This window comes from Phalacrocorax carbo, chromosome 10 (genome assembly GCF_963921805.1).
Source record: "Phalacrocorax carbo chromosome 10, bPhaCar2.1, whole genome shotgun sequence".
NCBI lineage: Eukaryota > Metazoa > Chordata > Aves > Suliformes > Phalacrocoracidae > Phalacrocorax > Phalacrocorax carbo.
In genome coordinates, this window is record NC_087522.1 from 20,932,159 (window position 1) to 20,950,918 (window position 18,760).

The 18,760-nt window shown below is 39.0% G+C and overlaps 1 protein-coding gene across 6 annotated transcripts in view; it reads left to right on the top strand.

The window, feature by feature from the left end:
* SIPA1L1 (signal induced proliferation associated 1 like 1) overlaps positions 1-18,760 on the top strand; it is a 233,176-nt gene that overhangs the window by 83,001 nt on the left and 131,415 nt on the right. Inside the window, exon 4 of one of the 6 annotated variants that reach the window (XM_064462376.1) lies at positions 16,166-16,241. The exons of the other annotated variants lie outside the window; for them this stretch is intronic. The gene's annotated coding sequence lies outside the window, so the exon portion shown is untranslated. The remainder of the gene's footprint in view (positions 1-16,165; positions 16,242-18,760) is intronic. 6 annotated transcript variants of the gene reach the window in all.

An 18,760-nucleotide genomic window follows, 5' to 3' on the forward strand; every position in this document is an offset into this window, starting at 1 on the left:
TTGCTTATGTTTCAAATACAGAACATAGTTGGATTTGTAAAGATATTTAGGTTCATGACATTCAGCAGCACAAATTCAGTTTTGTGAGATTCCCCACAGTCTTCTGTTAATATTGACAGAATAGAACTTGGAAAATTCTGCATCCAACTCAACCTGAGACCACTTGTTCCTCCTTGACCTGCATTTAAAATAAAGGGGAGGACTGAGAAGAGGAAAGGATGGTCAGTGTATTTAAGTGACCTTAATTTGTATTTTTTAGGATCGCATTTAAAGCTGCTGGTTTTATCTCTACTATTCTTTTCCTGATGACACTTCCTGTATCACTGGTACTAAGGCCTGGTTGCATGGACTGGGGCTGGGCTTGGGAAGGATTTGCCTCAGTGCTCCTTGCTCTTTCACAGGGACGTGTTTAACAGTACATAGTGCTGTGTTCCCTTCAATGGGCGACACAGCTGTATGTGTACTCTTGTTCTGAATGCCAGGAGGAGAATGTACAGAATTGTGTTCCTTTTGCAGGTTTTCATTTTTTTTCAGAAATTGCCCCAAGGTTTGCTCAGTGATTGTACAAAGGGTTTCTGTTACTGGGATTGTGTAGGTCTGTACTTAAAGCTGTCGTCGTGAGGAGTCTGAAGAAAGTTAGGAAAACCCCATGCGATTAGTGCTTACAGTCTTGGCCTCCTTATGAAGAAAGGAAGGGTGTTGCTTGAGGGAGTGCATGTATGTATTTTGTGTGCATGCACGTACCTGTGCACACATGCACCTGAGAGAGAAAGGGAATAGGGGTATTAAATACTCTAATTGATGCACGTATGTTCCCAAGTTAGCGATTACCTTCCATAATGTTTTTGTACTGTGGTATTGCAATGATGCCTACAAGTATTATCTTTAAATGGAAAAGAAATAAAGTACCGAGTGCATTTTTATCTTCTTTTTTATGTTTAAAAACAGTGCAGTGAGTTGTCAGAAGTTGTCATATGATAGTTGAGAGATGATTTACTGTGCTCTAGAACTGAAGAATTGCAGTTGGACTACTCAACAAAACTGGATAATGTTCTAATAGTTAAATATGTCCATTTTAAGGGGAAATGGGTGTTCATGAGAAGTTTCACCATCATTGTGTATGAGACTGAAAGAATTGCATATTCAGAAACTAAGCGTATATGAGTGAATGAAAAGGGAAAATCCTGGATCCCATTAATTTTTGGCTACCCTTAAATTGCCAGGGCTTTTATGCTTTGCTCACTGTTTTCTTAGTCCGGAATGACTGAAGACTTAGTGGTATGGATTGTAATGATCCACACTTGTTTCTGTGATGGGCACCTCTTGACTAGGCAAGACAAGAATTGGGGATGCATCTGCAAACTTCCTGATTTCAAAATGTTTAGGCACACCCAAGTTAACTTTAATCTAGCTAGCCTGGATTAAAAAAGATTGCAAGGATTTAACAGCATGGATTTTAGCATAGCCTGTATGAGGCTGTCAAGGAGTCTTGGTGCTTAATCACTGCAATCCTGTGCCCTGGAAATTGGGTGGGTTTTGTAAAACTCACATTATTGAGTTCTGTAGCTTGCATAACTGTGGAGAGCTGTTGGTAGATTAAATACATATTCTGTGTATGATTTTTTTCTAGTTTTACCTTTAAAATGTGAAATGTAGTGTAACTGAGAACTAGTAACTATGTACTTGGTACTACATGTGTTTACAAATGTACACTGATTAACAAATCAGATGTTTCCTGTAGTTGAACCTGCTACATTAACATTTTGTGGGACTGTCTGGTGAAGCATGAGCAGCCCTGGTATTTTGAGTTTCAGCTTGCATATTACTACAGTACAACGTGCTAGGCTTCTTAAACTTCTTAGCAACACACTTCTACAGTTAAAATATTTTTCATTTTTGCAGGTTAGTAATAAGAATTGGCAATTAAATCTGACACTCTGAACAGAAGTGGAATCTGTGAAGCAGGGAAAAAAACGTAAGTTCATGGACTGAATTTAAAGAAGAAAAAAACCCAACAAAACAACAAAATTACACGCCCACCCCACCCCCCTGAAAAAAACCCACCCAAAACCAAACAGCAGCAACAAAAATCCCCCAAACAAAAACCAACCCAAAACACAACAGAAGGGATCATAGAATAAGATAATTGGAATTGGGAACTGTAAACTTCATTCCTCTGCCCTTGACTAGTAGTCCTTTTTTTTTTTCCCCTCTTCTTTTTTTCTTTCTCTTTCTTGCTGTAGAGGGAAAATGCATGGTTAATTTTGTAGTGTTTTGAAAACATGTGTAACTGCTATTGCTGCAACTACATTGGCTTAGATTTCCTAAATTCATGCTTCAGAACACCAAGGTGAAATACAGCATTTATTTGGAAAGCTTACGGTTTCAATGAACACTTTTCTCAATTTGGAAATGAGCAATTCTTAAATTATTCCATTTATCTGAAAACAAAAGAAACTCGTTTCTAGCCTGAATTTGCTTAGGTGTAGTTTCCAGTCACTGGTGGCTCTTTTATTTCTGCTTGATGAGAGATCAAATTCATTCTTTCTCTTGCTCTCTCTCTCCTATAGGCATTTTAATTTTTTTCCTCTGGTTTTTCAGCCTCCTTCTTGAACTGTAAAATCAAGACCTAATTGCAGTTTTTCTGTGCCAAACAAACATAACTGCTTTGCTCTCTTATTTGATATTCTTCCTTATTTAAATATTAGTGGATTGCATAAGATTAGTCACAGCTGTGTTGAGTTTTCTATTGTGTACACGGATTCAAGGGGGCTAACAGGTAAATTGGAGTAATGCACAAAGCTGTCACCTGTGAAGATCAGAGTTCACCCTTTCCACTTGAGATCAGAGATCAGCTTGCTTTTCAGTCTAATTGTATGCACTGCTTATGCATGATGCAAGACCACAACTTAACTCTGCTCCATTTGATCACAGATAAAGATCAGTTTCTACTAGCAGTGTGATGCTAGCTTTACAGATCCCATCAGCATGAGGTATTAGTCATGTCTTTTTATGTATATAACATAGCATACATGTATACACACATCATAATGTGAGTGATGCTGTACAGCTTTTGCATTAGTAGTAATGCAATCTTGATTTGTATAGGGTTTTTTAGCGTGTTGGTTTTTTTAGTTTTATGCCTTGTATATATTGTTACATGAATTTATGCAATTAGTCCCTAGTTCATCCCATCTTTTCAATATTTGAAGCTGTGGTATGGTTCTTTGGTGCCTCAAAGTCATGCTCTTGATTACATTGACCTTTAATACCACTAATATTTCATTTTACTGAGTCTTTTTCGAAGTATATAAATAACTATTTTTTTAAAAACAGAAGAAGCTTATAATTTCCAGAAGTTGTGAACCATTTTCTAACTCATTAGGGTAGCTGAAACTAAGCTTTGGCTTTATATATGGTATTTTTACAGGAATAAGCTGAATGTCGTAACGTGGCTTGAGCTGTAACCTCTCCCATGCCTGTACGTCTTCAATAGGAATAGAAAGGTGGAAGAGCAAGTTTTCTCATTAAATCTCATTACATTTTCGCACCTGTGTATATTAGAAAATACATGAGGAGAAATTTCTCTGAACTGTGAAACCCAGGGTGGCAAAGTCTTTTAAAGTTGAGAAACTGGTTGGATGGAATTAAATTGGTATGTGTTGTGGTGGATTTTTGTTTTTGTTTTATTGCTGTAGGGTGTTTTGTGTGTGTGCAGACCTTCCCAGATTGTGCGAGGATGGTCCTCTCCTTCATCCTGTTTTCTGTGAGGTTGAGTGTCTAGATGTGTCAACTTCTCCAGGCTGTACCTAGAGTGGTGCTGGCCTGGCCAGCCTTTAGTGCCTTTAGTTTCCTTACTCTGTATGCACACAAAAATAAAGGCAGGAAAGCTGCTGTTTGTTGCGTCAACCAGTTTACTTGGAATTGTTTGGAAGCTTCTAGTTGTGTAGCTGTGACACAAGGAATGGTGGAGAAGACAACATAACTTTCTTTTCCTTCTTTGTGTATTTTTTCTCTTTTTAACCAGCCTTGTCAGTACTGGTGTAGCATGGCTCCTGAACACCTTGACTTCTTTGTGCGACAGTCATAGCTTAGGGGAACAGCTACTGCTGCTCTCGCTTCCTCATGCTGCTGTACTCTTTGTAACATGTTTGTAAAACCCATAGCCCAGAGGTGCATGTGTATGCATGTGTAGTAGTATAGATGTGGTCTTTCAGGATTTGAGGAAGCGCTGAATAATCAGTAAACTTTGAGTTTAAACAATATTATTTTTTTCTTTGTGCTCTTTCTTCTTTTAGTTTCTTACTCTGTTCTCTTTATTTTCTCTACTGCTTTTAGGCATTTAATTTCTTCAGCATAACTTCCCCTTTTTGTTCCTCTTTTCCTCCCTTCTAGCACCCATGTTAGAGCCCTTTGCAAAGGCTGGCTGAGAAGAAAGCTTGAAGTTGAGAACCAGCCCTTCTCAGGGAAGAAAGAGGGCACTAACTGCTGCTTTAGCCTCTGAAAACAAGTGGCTGTTGGGAGGAGTTTGGAAAGAGGATGAGCTGCAATATGACTAGGGCCTGCGCACCTTCCCAGTTGGGATTAATTTAAAGAATGCTATAAAATTCTGATTCTAAACATGTACATGCCCGGCTGTGAGGGAGGGAAGGAGGACAGATGTGTGTTCCTTTCAAATCTTTGCTCCTTGCCATCTGTCCTTGACTATAAAAGGGAAGCCAGGTTCAATTTAGTAAGACTGGAGATTTAAGAGTAAAGAGCAGGTAAAGGCTCTGGCTATTTAATATTTTTGCTGTGGAATTAAGTTGCGGGCCAAGCACTCCCTCTTGGATTATTCTGCAAAGCAATTGTCATTTCTTTATTAGTTAAGGCTAATCTGGGTTTTTAGCTTTGCTTTTTATTAAAATGGCTTGGATGTGGAAAGGAATGTTGAGGCTCACAATTGTCTTCATAGAATCTTAAAGGATATTCAGAAGAGCACTTTAAATATTTGGACAAGTTGGATGCATTTTCTCATACATCAAAATATTAACTGTTGTCTTTCATCCAGAAATCCAATGTTACGGTTAGCTTACAATATTTGGCCGGTCAAATCAAAGTTGCCTCTAGCCTAGTGGTGCTGCCTCTGACAGAGCATAGCAACAGATGCAAATGGAGGAATATGAGACAGATTTGTAGCTTTAGGCTTAATGTCTGGTGGTGTCTGGCTCAGGACTTTCCAAATCAGGAAGTGCAGTACCTTTTGCTCTCTGTTGCCTTCCTCTTGCCCTTTCTAATTCTGTTACAGGGTTTTTTTTGTGTGGTTTTTCTATTGATTTCTATTTCTATTGATTTCTACTGATTTCTATTTTTCTATTGATTAGTTGCTCATTGTTTTGTTTTGTTCCATGGTGATTGTTGGAGTATAAATTAATGGATTTGGATAGCTTCATAGTCTCCAGTGTAATGAATTCTGCAGGGAATTGAGAAATGACAGGTTGTATTGGTAATGGGTCTGCTTCTCATATTTAATTATCTGCTTGGTGAAGCCACCTAACAGTGGGTGCTTCAGATCAGTGAATCATCACAGCATGTAAAATTTTCCAGGGTTTGGGCACCCGTATTCATGGTTAGAGCTTAAACTTTCCTATGCTTACCACAGACAAATAATACCTCTACTGATATGCCCAAAGGCATGCCTACTGCATTTTCATTACCTATTTTTACTGTTACTGCATGTTCACCAAATAAAATGGCTCTGAAGTGACGTACCTTCAGTCTGTAGGAGCCCCCAGGCAATGAACAAAATGGTCTTGGTGCTCTGAGGTGACTTCTGGAATTGTTCATCTACAGAGCAAAGAGGATTCTGGCTGCCCTTCTTCTAATGCTTTTATATAACCAGGATTTAAGCTGTTTTCTAACTTTGCCTGTTAAATGAAAATGGAGATTTAGCCTGTCCCTTACATGAGTGAATTCTGAAGCAAATCAATGTAAGAAGCCTTTTCAGACTCTCAGAGCTGTACTGTGTGTTTGGGAAATTGCAAGAGCGTATTAATACATACTTTGAAATTCTGGTACAGAAGGTGTCAACAAACATCGCCATTAGACAAAATTTCAAGGTCCTACCAAAGCTGCTTAATCTTTCATAGCCAAAGAACTACAGTTACTGGTTTTGCTGTTTCCTGTGAGACACATTTTTTTTGGGGTGTGTGTGTCATAATTCCATTATGGCAAAATATGAGACATTTTCTTCCTTGTCCTTTGGTAAGTCATAGAGAACTGAGGCCTTTCTCATCCCTTTTTCAAATAGAATGAACCCTTGAGGCTGGGATTTGGGTTTGGTGCTCCAGCTATGAGCTTTAGAGAGACTTCTGCCTGTTCTGTCATCTCAACTGCAAATACAATTTACCTATAAAATAATTTCATTCTGTGTTAATGCCTATGCAGTGATTATGCTCCAGTTCTAAATTGGTCAGCGAGGCATTGGAGTAGTACCTCTTGCTTGTCACTGCTGCTCAGGATCACCCTAATCATGGCCAACATGAATTTAAAAATATCTTTCTTTCATGCTTTTTATTTCAGCTGCTCTGACTAAGCATAAAACATAGTTTTCATCATCATCTTATTTAATCTGTATTTGCTTGCTTTTTTTATAGTTTAGTTTCGTGGCTTACAGTATTAGTTCATTTTTAGCACAAGCGCACCAGACCTGCAATTTCAGATTATGTGTTTGAAAAACAGTGTTTATACAGTAAGTACTTCTGACAAGGAATTGCAGAACTCTATTGAAATGGGTTTCGTAGTAAGTATTATAAAGAATCAGAAATAGCTATGTCAGAATGTCTTTGCACTTTGTGGTAGAGGAGCATACATGAGTACATTTGACTTCTTTTCAGTTTATAATACCAAAATGGAAAGTGTATTAAAGCATAGAGACTACAGAGATGTTACTCTGTATCTTGTGCTCCTAAAATATACTTGGTATTACATGAGAAGGTGGTGTTGGAGAAGTCTTGTTCCTGGTCTGAGCAGCTGATAAGCTCATTTATATCTCCAATCCCTGCCCCCCTCCCCATTTTTTTTTTTTGTTTGTGGTGGGTTCCCTCCCCCCCCTTTGCTGCTCAGAAGCAGGGGAGTCTCCTAGCATTTTAAAATAATGATGAAAACACTGGAGGTAATGTACTGGTAGGTAAGTTTAAGCTTACTTATTTGAAGTATTTATTATAGACTTTGAGCCTGGAGCTTTTATTCCCGTGGTGGTTTTTTTTTCTTTCTTTCCCTCCTGAATCAACGACTTTATTTTTGATTTAAAATAACACAGAATTCCTTTTGACAAGGCAGCCTTTCTGAAGGGGGGTGGGGCAGAGAACAAGGGGCATCTATTTTAACTAGAAAAAAACCCATTACAGATATTGGCTTTATGAGGTGCTGCTTAGAAAACAATGTGGCAGGTATCATGTTTTGTAGTGGTGTCTTTTCAGTGTTGGTTAGAGTGCCATAGCGCGGAGTTACCAGTGTTGGTGAAAACCCGTTCTGCTGTTAGTACTGCTTTGCTGATGCACTTCACTTGCTGCCAGGCACAGCTTGCTGTTCAGTCTTTGCTTGGCTGAACGATAAATGTTGCACGCTGTCTCACAGTTTTACAATAGCTCTTCTTTTGTGTGGTTGGGGAAACAATAGCCTCGCATTTCTACATTTTTCCATGTTGCTCCTTATCACGCAAGTATTCCACTTGCCATGCTGCTGATTTCTGTGCGTCTCGAACTCAACTCCTACAGCCAGTTAAGAATTTAAGAAAGTTATTCTGTAAAACGTTTTTTTCCTGCAAAGCAGTTGATTGTCCACACACGCACAAAAATGTACCTGAGTTCTAGTGTATATTAAGGATGAATGTCCAGTGTGCGTTACTTGACTTTGTAAATAATTCCAATTCAAATTGGAAGGAAAAATAATTGGAAGATGCTTTCTTTTGTAGTTTCGGGTTTCAGGAATGCAGTGTCACAAAGGTGAACAAATAAAACATGCTTTGATTTGTTTTGTTATTTGGTTGAAGTATTTTTGATAGGAGAAGTTTTAAACAAACAAAACCCCTAATTTCTGTGCTGGACAGAAACGCTCTTACTTTGTGTTTATATGCTGTTTTTTAAACTTGCTTTAATGTTGTCTAGGCTTTCCTAACAGCTTTTGAACCTGCTGATTTCTGTCAGTTTGATGGATAGACACGAGTCTCAATGGTACTAAGTTCCAAATGGTTTGCAGAGTGATAGCTTGATAGGAGAGAAATCCAATGTATTCCCCTGATGGGGTGTGCAGAGTGAGCAGTTCTCAAGGAATGGAGCTAACGGTATTAAGTTGTGGATGTGGAAGATGCTTTGGAGCATAGGGCACAAATCAATAAGAAACTGAGTTTTGCTGGTCTTGGTTAGTCATGACAGACTTATTTTTATTATCTTGTTTTTACTTTTACCCCCTATCTGCCAAATAATTGGCCTCTGCTTGTAATCTAGCATTGTGCTAGGATAGCTGTGTAATTAGTATTTTCATTAGTGGCAACTGTGCATCTGGATGACCTTGGAGGTGCTTTGGTTTTATAGGATACTCTAACCAACAGATAGTTTCCTCAAATTTTGGGGACAAGAGTCAGATTGGACATCAATTTGGAGGAAAAAAAAATACAAATTTGCAAATTGTGTTGAAGATGCAGATTTTGTTGATTTGTCAGGCAGTAGACAAAGTTTAGAGAATGTGTAGAAAGACCTTTACACGCCTTTTCCACATGCAGATCTAGTCCTTTTTAAACAAGCAACAGTTTCACTTTTCGTCTTCAACAGTAACACTCTGTTGTGATTTTACGTGAATCATAGATGACCCTGAGTGTAAGATAGTGCTGTAAATGCCGTTGTTAGTCAGGGAAAGTATTTTGTATTAACTAGATTTAGTATTTTCTTAAGTCCCTTTCCCTAACCTAAGAGTTTTGTGTGTGTTTTAGCACGTGAATTATACTGGTGAATATTCAGGGTAATGATAGATCTGTCGCAGGCAAGAACAGGAGAAGCCTCAGCATTGTTTACCTTTATCATAACAGTACGATCAATATAAAACGTAACACAGGCCAACATTTTGTAGCTTTCATATAAACCAGATGGTGCTTTCTTGTATTTGGACAGGTACAGACTTCTAAATCCAGTAATAAACTAATTTGTCAGAATGGGGTCTAATGTAAAATGATCTTAATTCTGACAAAATACTTTGAAAATTAAGATTAACTACCCCTACCACCATCCCCAAAACATAAAGCAAACCCTAATCCTAGGGAGTTTTATTGAAGATACTGTGAGGCCTCTGGCTAATCTTTTCAAGACTGAAATCCCTCACAATGATGTAGGATTTCTTTTCTGGGCTTCCGTAGATGATGTTTAGACAGCTGTTTATTCTCTAATGTGATTTTTTTTTCCTTTTTCTTTTTTTCTTTTATTTCTGTTTTGTGGTTAAGAGGGTAAATTCTTTAAAGATTTGCCTGATATGTAGAAAAACTGTTGTCTAAAAATGGAAATGTCAGAACAGGAACCATGAGCTTTGAATTATACTGCTGATATGCCACAGATTAATAGTACTACTGTCTCTTCTAATCATCAGTCTCTCCATCTAGAGTGGTTTCTTGCCTTTTAGAGACATTGAGACTTCAGAAATTTCTTTCTCGTACTTGGGAGTTGGTGGTTGTGAGGACTTGTTGATGAATAAGATTGGTGTTGCTGTATACAAGAGTTTACCACTGTTCAGACTCACAAGTTCTCAAACAATAACAAAATGTAGGAGACAAATACTTGTTTCCTGATGGAAAATGCTATGTTAGGTGAGAGATCGGCCTTCTGTAGGGCAATGATAACATCATCGCTATTCCCTATTTTCCATGGCATTTATCTCCGTTCAGGTGTAGTGATGCTGCCCTGTTCAGGTGGATGTGGTAACTTGTGGTGGTAACTTGTTTTCTTTTACTATGTTGTTTTATGTGTTTTTCCAACTTGTTTGCCAGATCCCTGATGTTTTCTCTGTCAATGCAGATGTAAGGCAAAAGAGAGATGTTAAGGTTTGTTTTTAAAACTTCACAAAATTTGTCATACACACCAAATAGATAATTAGGGTGTTTTGAGTTCTGTTTCTGAAAATGGGTTCCAGTGTATCGGAAAACACTGCACTCTGTCCATAGTATTGGAAAAATAGCACTTTTTTTTTGTACGTACATCAGCGGTTACTTTCTTTCCTCTTGCAGTACTGCAGGTACTCTTCCTGTAAGTGGAGGAGTTTTGCATTCCTTCTCGGGTGTGTCTGTCAGACCCAGACGTCATGGTCTTCTAGTTTCACAGAGGATTTAGAACAGTCCTGGAGAGGTAATCAGTCTTATTCTGTCCTTCAGCAAATATTTCACATAATATATAAGAAGTCTTGGGTCTCAAACGGCTTTTTTTAAATGTTATTCAGGCTTTAGATCTCTGAACTAGTAAATATGCATACATATTTTTAAAGGATCAGGGGAATGCTGTCTGTTTCTAGGTTTATGGCTATTATAAGTGTGTTTGCCACTTTGTTTAGACCTACCAGATCACAGAAACTAACTTGTGTATGTGAATAACTTACTATTATTAAATTTCTGCTGGAAAGGAATGTTGATGAAGGAATTGGGGTAGTGGTAGTGTAAAATCTAAACAAGAGTTGCTGAAAGTCTGAATTCTTTAAAAGGCTGAAGGGTGGTGTCATGCTTTGGTATGTGCTGTTGACACTTCAGGTCTGATAGATACTCTGAGACTGTCTGTACCCATGTAAATACATGTCGGGTTTGGTGAAGTACGAGTTGGAATATTATTGCTGTTCTACATCAAAGCATAAAAAATGATATCAGAGCTAAAATAAGTATGTGCATGCACAACTGTAAAGTCTAAATTGTTTTATATTAAAGGTGTAACACAGCATATGACATCAGCTACAGTCAGAATGTAATTACTTACTAAAAGGAAAAACCCTCACATTGAAACTTCGTTTAAAACTGTGACTGCTTAGAGATTTGCAAATGTAAAAAAGCGGTAGAACTAGAATCAGCATTAGTGTAGTGTGTGTAACTTTTTTGTAACTGCACTGATTAATTCTTTTTAAAGTATTTCCTGTTAGTTTTACAAGAAGACCAAGAGGAGACTAAAGTTGGAAGGAATTTTTCTATTGGGGGGGGAAGATGAAAGGGAAAAATAAATCTGTTCATATACATTGTCACTTAAAATAAGTTCCAAAAATGAATTATACATGAAGATGACTCTTTATATTTTTTCATTTATTGTCAACACCTGTTGGAAAACAAAATATATGTAACTATTAAGAAGATGAGGTTTTGGTTTCAGTTGCTGTCCATCTGTTTTTAGTAACCTTAGAAATGGATTTTAGGATCTATTCCTTACAATACATAAGAAAAATCTACATGGTATTTCAGAGCTAGGACAGCAGTGTTGAGTAGACTTGAAATACTTGAACTTCTTGTGCTCAGCAGTCTTAACACCTTCCAGAATGATATTTGCCTTTCTGGAACAACATCAGGTTTATAACTCTTATGTAGTCTGTGATCCAATACAGTCTGTTAGTTTCTGCTTTATTACTCTCTAAGTGGCTATGTGTATTTTTCTTTTGTTTGTTTTTTACTTATTTAATTCTTTTTCAGACTTAGAGCATTTTGTTTTGCTTTAACCTGCACGTACTTTTATCTGGTTGGCTTTAGAATCCCTGATTTCCCAAATTCACCTGGAATTGGGATTGTCTGCTCCGTACTTGCAACTCCCACCCCTCAGTTTGGTGGCATTTGCAGATTCTTCAAGGGGGCTTCTGTTTCATCACTCAGGTTAATAATGAAAATACTACACAAAACTTGCTGTACATCAAGTTCTAGCTGGACCAACCTGAAATGCTCTCAGTTTTTTATACTGAGCCACTGCTTTAATTCTCTGAAAACAAATTTTTCTAGTAGTTATGCTTATCTACACTGATTATTTTGGATCTACGATCTCCAGGTCATGTCGAACAGTGTCAGAAATGTCATTTACATAGACTACACCTGCTCCTTCACCGAGACATTTACTCAAGGGATAATATAATATTGGCTTGATCTGGCTTTCTGACTGTAATTTATCTTTATATTCTAACTTAAATTCTTAAATTGGCACACCACCTCCACCCCCAGCAATATATCCAAATCTTTCTAGGCATCAAGATTTATGTTGTTTGTCTTACTGCTTCTTAAGGCTTTTTTTCTTACCTAGTGTTAAAGGGCATGTACGCTGTTCTGTATTGCTCTGGTATCTCTCCTGTGCTTTACTAGTTCTTAAAACAAATAGAATCATTAAGGTTGGAAAGGACCTCTAGGATCATCAAGTCCAACCGTCAACCCAACACTACCATGTCTCCTAAACCATGTCCTGAAGTGCCACGTCTATATGTCTTTTAAATACCTCCAGGGATGGTGACTCCAGCATCTTTCCGGGCAGCCTGTTCCAATGCCTGACCACTATTTTGGTGAAGAAATTTTTCCTAATATCCAATCTAAACCTCCCGTGACACAGCTTGAATCCATTTTCTCTCATTCTATCGCTAGTAACTTGGGAGAACCTCCTTTCAGGTAGTTGTACAATGTGATAAGATCTCCCCTCAGCTTCCTCTTCTCCAGGCTAAACAACCCCTCTCAACCTCTCCTCGTAAGTCTTGTTCTTCAGACCTTCACCAGCTTTGTTGCCCTTCTCTGGACATGCTCCAGCAGCTCAGTGTCTTTCTTGTGCCGAGGGGCCCAAAACAGAACACAGTATTCAAGGTGTGGCCTCACCAGTGTGTAGGAACTATTGAGACTAGGTATTTATATATTCTTGTACATTGTATTTTAAGTAGGTGGATTAAACTGTGTTAGTTTTTCTAAATCAAGGATCAGGTGGTTTTGGTTTTATTGTGTTTTGTTTTGGGTTTGGTTTTTGTTGTTTTAGTTGTGGGGGGGGGTTTCGTCTGTTTGTTTTTTTTCTAAAGGAGAATGTATTTTGAGTGTTACTTTTGCTGACTTTCTTAGCCACCTCCTTGTGGAGCCCTAGAGTATTGGGGTCCCTCATTATTTAGATCAGATCCTAAAATTGGCCGCTGATGCGATGTGCCACCATAGGTTCAGCCTTCTCTGTAGGCTGTGATGGCCTGGGTGAGATCCAGAATCACTGCAGGCTGTCCAAGCTGCCATGCTATTGAAAAGCCACCATTAAGGAACTCATTCTTAATGTGTTTGAGAGCAGTGTTGGTTTTCATCAAAATCAAAAAGATAACACTCCTCTTTTTTTTTTTTTTTTGTATGCCAGTGATTTGTAGCCCACCACCCCCAAAACTATCTTGCAGAGTTTTGCAGGACTGGTATTTCACTCAGGAAGACTTGGAGGGAATAACTAATTCTGTGTTGGTATTGCTAACCACCTACTTGCATGTATGATGTTTTTCTGCAGTTCCCATCTGGGCAACACTAGGACTGACTTAAAGGTCTTCTTGCCTGAGTCAGAACAGTATAAAAGAGCACAGAGAAGGAGGTTCTTGGCTTGCAAAGATATTAAAAGCCAGACAAGTGAGTGGCCTATGTGACTATTTTTGTTGTACTATGTGTCATTTGAGCAGACTTGCTGTAACTTCAGCAACATATACAGTATCGCTAGGTATCTTATAAATGTATGCTACATTATAGATCTCAGGACTGCCTGGCTGATAGGTCTCCCCCGTGATGACTGGAAACACTTGTAAAGGACCACAGTTCAAAAAGTCTCTTCAAATAGCTGTAGCACAGCTACATGTGCTGAAAGATAAAGCCATGGTGACTGGAGACTATCCAGAAATCTCTAATGGCTTTTTTTCCTAAATGGTTGCTGTTTGACTAATTTCTTCTCTGAATTACAGTATTGAATATGCTTTGCTGGTCCTGCCAATTACACGACTCAAACAGCACAGTTAAATCCCTACTTCAGGAAGATACTGTATCTCTTATTTAATTCTATGAAATACATTATACTGGTAAAATCAAGATGTTGAAGTGTAATGGAAGACAAACATATGCAAATTCAATCTGGTTTAGTATTTTTTTCCATGTAGGTTTTCTGGTAACTTCTACGTGACGCATGGGCTTCTGTTTAATCTGTCATGTCTAGGAAGGCATTTTAAGTGCAAAACAAGTAGAAAATAATTCCAAGTGGCTGGAGGACTGAAAATATAATTGTGCAGCAGAGTTTTACATTCGTTTGCTTTTTTTAACTGGAAAGAAAATTTAAGGATATTTGCTAAATATAAAAATTGCAAGACCTAAACCAATGGGATTATGTTACTGACCTTAGGAAAATGTTATACTTTTGAGTGAAGGTTGGTTTTTTTCTATTTATGTTCTTTTCCACATCGTTAGTGGAATTAATGTCACTTGTGAACAGCTGTTGAAATAATAAATCCTGCTACTCAAAGTGTAGTTATAGTTGTTCTGTTTTCTTGAAAGTCCCAAGCAGATTTAAAAAGCAAAGCCAAAAGCCTCAGCTGGTAAAGCCATCAGAATATAAAGTAGGCAACTTACACAAAAGAAGTTGTAAATGGAAAAAATTACTAAGTTAAAGACAACATCCTTGAGTTTAGTCTACAAGTTAATTCACTGGATGCTTTTAAGTTGGTGCCTGCTTTGGAAGGGTGGTCCTGGCTTCCCCCATCTGCTGATTTGGTGGTTGGTTGAGGGTCTTTCACCCGGGAATAGTGAGAGACAATAGGTGTGCAAAGTCTGAACTGCAGTGCACAGCACATGTGCTTGTATTGCCTTGTTGAGCACAGGGGTGTCTCTTAGATGTCCTGCATAATTCAGCTAATCTGGGTTGTGCTGCAGCACAGGTCCTGATGCATTTGGATAAAACGGTTCTGCACAGTATGAAGCTGTACAGTTTGGTTCTTGAAACTGTTAGGTCAGGCTTTGCTCAGGATTTTTTACTACTTAAAAATGATCCTTTTCTGAATTACTTTGCCTGATGCATGAGGCTAGTGTATCTTGAGTTGGCTGCCTACAGCTGTGTGCCCTCTCCTGCATGGCTGAACAGGAGGCAGGGTTGCTCATCAGCCAGTCCTTAATCTGCTGAGTTTCACAGCCTGGTGTTGTAAGGCAAGTCTGCATCGTTTGCTTTAAATGCCATTCTGGAAATGTTAGTGCTATCTTGACTCATTGGTCAGAGCTCTGAGACTTGTAGTGCAGGAAAAAAGCACATTATTTTGTTTAGCTTAATCTGCAGTTATTTAGATGGTTAGCTCTGGCAGCCCCATTGTTTGGAAATTAGAGGGAGGTGGTTGTACTGTAAAAAAAGCTGTCCCAATTTAAGCCCTTTTTGTCAAAGACATTTAGTTTGGACAGATTTCACCCAATCAGTATACATTTACTGTTCTGGCAAACTTTTGCTGAAGGACATTCATTTTGCTTCACTCGCTGTTTGCAATGCTGGCTGGTCTTTGCAGGGTCTGGAGGGGCACCTGTGCTTACCCTGGTGTGTGGCTGCAGTGCCTGAGCGTGTCTTCTCCTTGCATCACTTTCCTCTGAAATATCAGCCTCATCGAGCTATGGGTCTCCAAAATGAGAGTGCAGGGACAGTCTGTTCGGTACTGGTAGTGCTGTCTGTGTTGGCATCCAGTGCAGAGCGGAGGGAGGAAACGATTGTGATTCAAATACCAGAGGGCTGAAGAACAGAAAGAGAGGAGAAGATGCTAGGTTGGGAGACAGGGCTGGGCACTCGGCGGGGAGGAAGGAAAGACTGTAAGAACTGGAGACTGTTTAAAAGGGAAAAAAGGGAAAGAAGAAGGGAGGGAGCGGGACAAGGAAAGGTGGGAGGAGTTGATTTGTGAGCAGGAATGAATAACAAAAGGAGGGTTCTGAGGATAGGGAAAAATGCAGATAATTACTTGTTTACTTTTAAAAAGTCTTGGATAGTTTGGACCATTCTTCTTTGAAAACATGGCTGTTTGATCCTTCTGAGATTTTGTGGCAGAATGTCTCAGTGGAAGGTTCTTTTGTTCAGGAATACTGTTCTCCCGCTTGTTGGCTATCTAGGTCTTAAATTAGTTAACTCTGAACAAGAATATTTTATCTGTATGTTTTGTTTTAGTTTTGTCTCTATTTTACCAGCTGGTGCTTTTTGAAGATATATTTCCTGTGCCCTTCTTCAAATGCCTGTGATATTTCCAACAGGAACCATTTTTCTGTAAGTGGAGGTCTTTTTTCTATGAACATAAAATTCATAATACAAAGTAGTTGAATGCATTAATAGGAATGTGGGTGTGCAGAGAAGTCTGAACAGTTTAAAAACTGGATAGTTTAGTACATACTGTCTTTCATGATTCATAACTGAGACTAATGATCAATGCTCGGGGGGAACTTTTTTTTGCTTTGGTCATTGGAAAGGAATAGTATACTTCTATTATAAGCTTAGACAGTGATAATAAAAGCAGTAGTTTCCTCTGTCAACATTTGTGAAAAACCAAGTCTCTGGAGATTTCTGAATATTTTATTTCATGATGAGAATAGTAAATCTGTCCTGTGTAGTGTCTGGGTGAGCTGCCTTACATCAAAATATTATTAATTGATTTCTGTACTTTATAGCTGTGTTTGGGGAATACGTGCTGGAATGAAAGCCAAAAGCTCCACTCTGGGTTGTAAGAACCGTACTGGAGAGGAGTTAAGGGATTGATTTTTCTGGTTAAAAACTTTGAGCAGGAAGAAAGGGAGGGGTTTGAGCTGCCTACTTTACTTGGTTTGCCAGCAGTCTCAGAACTAGCTAGATCATCACAGGAGTAGGGCTAACAAGATCTGTGAAAATATCTAGGTGTGTGAAGATCTTCATTTGCACTTAGATCCATTATTAACATGGAATTGTGGAAGCAGGGTTTTACTGGGATTGCTGGAGAACTATTTGCTTCCTTAGATATGAATACTGTGAAGGCCAGTTGTCAAAGCTTCTCTCTTCTAGAAATACTAATTTTTACACGCTGGGTGTGTTGTATATGTTAATCAGGTCTTTATGCATTGTGTTCTGTCTTAACTTTGTTCTGAAACTCATAGTATGAGGTCGGCAGTAGTCAGCGGCTGTTGGATGGTGTCTGGAGTACGTGGTACAGTATGGATAAAGGACTATGCATGCTTAGAACAGTTTGCTTCAGCTTGAGTAAGAGGAATTGAGAGTTTTCTCTTCTCCCCAGTTTAGAAATTTCTGTTTCCAGTGAAATAAACAGCTTCACAAATAGCTATGCAACAGGAATTTGTGGGGTACGTTGACCCTTAGATGTATTTTGCCCTCACAAGGGGATATTCCTTTGGGTGTTGAAATGTGGGTTAATTTCAATTTGAGCCATGAGTTTTCTATATACATGTGCTATATTTTGCTTCTTCTCCTCTAACTTGGAAGGCATACACAAGTTCTTAAAATCTTTAGGATACAGTAAAGTTTATTGAAAATGCCTGTAGGCTTAAAATATGGCTGTTAGTTTTGTTGTGTTACATGTAAGCAGTACCCTTAAAGAGTCAAGTCTTGTTTCTGCTCCTCCTCCCTCTTCTGTTCCCCTCCCCGGTTCTTACATTACCATAAATTGATCTGCTGCATCATCTGAGCAAAAAGAGGCTGATTTAGTTTTTGTTACTGGGTTAGTTTTCTACTGGTTTGGAAGCTGAATGCATCTGTAATGTGAGGAGATTACCGTAGTCCAGAAATAGAGAAGGGAGGAATGGAGGAGATGGGAGGATTCAGTCTTCCTGTTCCTGGCAGCAGCAGACTGTCAACTGGGCTGAAGCGGTGATGTTAAACTACAGACCTGGGCTGGGCGTGGGCCCCCAGCACAGTCCCTGTGGGCCTCACAGATGTCAATATCTCTTTTGTCCCTAATACAGACTGGATAGATCGATGGGATGGCATTTAGACAGCTTGAGACTATAGACACATAAAATTGACACTGTTTTGCAGTGCAGAAAAATATGAAGGTCTGGGAGAATACAGCTGTGTATTTTCCCACTGTAAAATAAATCTCAGAAATCCTGTGCTGCAGCATGTTTTAGGAGACGGTTCAGATGACACATTGAATTCTCTGGAATTGTGGCTGTTAGGTTAGGACTGCATGTAGTACCACGATTGTTTCCTTTTGCGTGCCTGTGGTGTGATGCAGGTGTCTCGTGTTTCCCCAGCTGTGATATGCTCATGGAAGAGTCTTTCTATTAGGACCCTATTGTGGTCTCTGGAAAATAATACAGTGTTTATCTGATAAAACAGCAATTCGTTTATGATAGGATGGGCCTGCTGAGGACATGCAGCATGCACTGGGGAAGGGTTTTTCCCTTCTCTCCAGCCCTTAAGTGTTCTCCTTTCTGGAAGCCAGAAAAGCGATGCTGAGCCGAGGGGAGCAGGAGAGAAGAAGGGCCAAAATTTTGAAGTGGGGAGCTGGGTTAGATAGAACCAGAACTGCTTCAGCTGGAGTTACAGGTATTGGGGTAGGAAAGAGAAAAGGGGCACAGAAGGCTGTTTGGCTTGTTAAATTGGGGGTATTGAGAGGCTGAGGGTTGCAAAGGTTTGGGACAAGCTAGAAACAGCCCTGCTTCCCTATCTGCTATGGTGTGGGGGGGAAAGAGAGGTCTGAATGTGAAGCTCTTGGGAACTACGGTGGTAACGGTTTGGTGTGGTGCTGCTTCGTACTTGGATTGGAACATCTGTAGTTGTGTACTCTGTTTTTGTTCCTA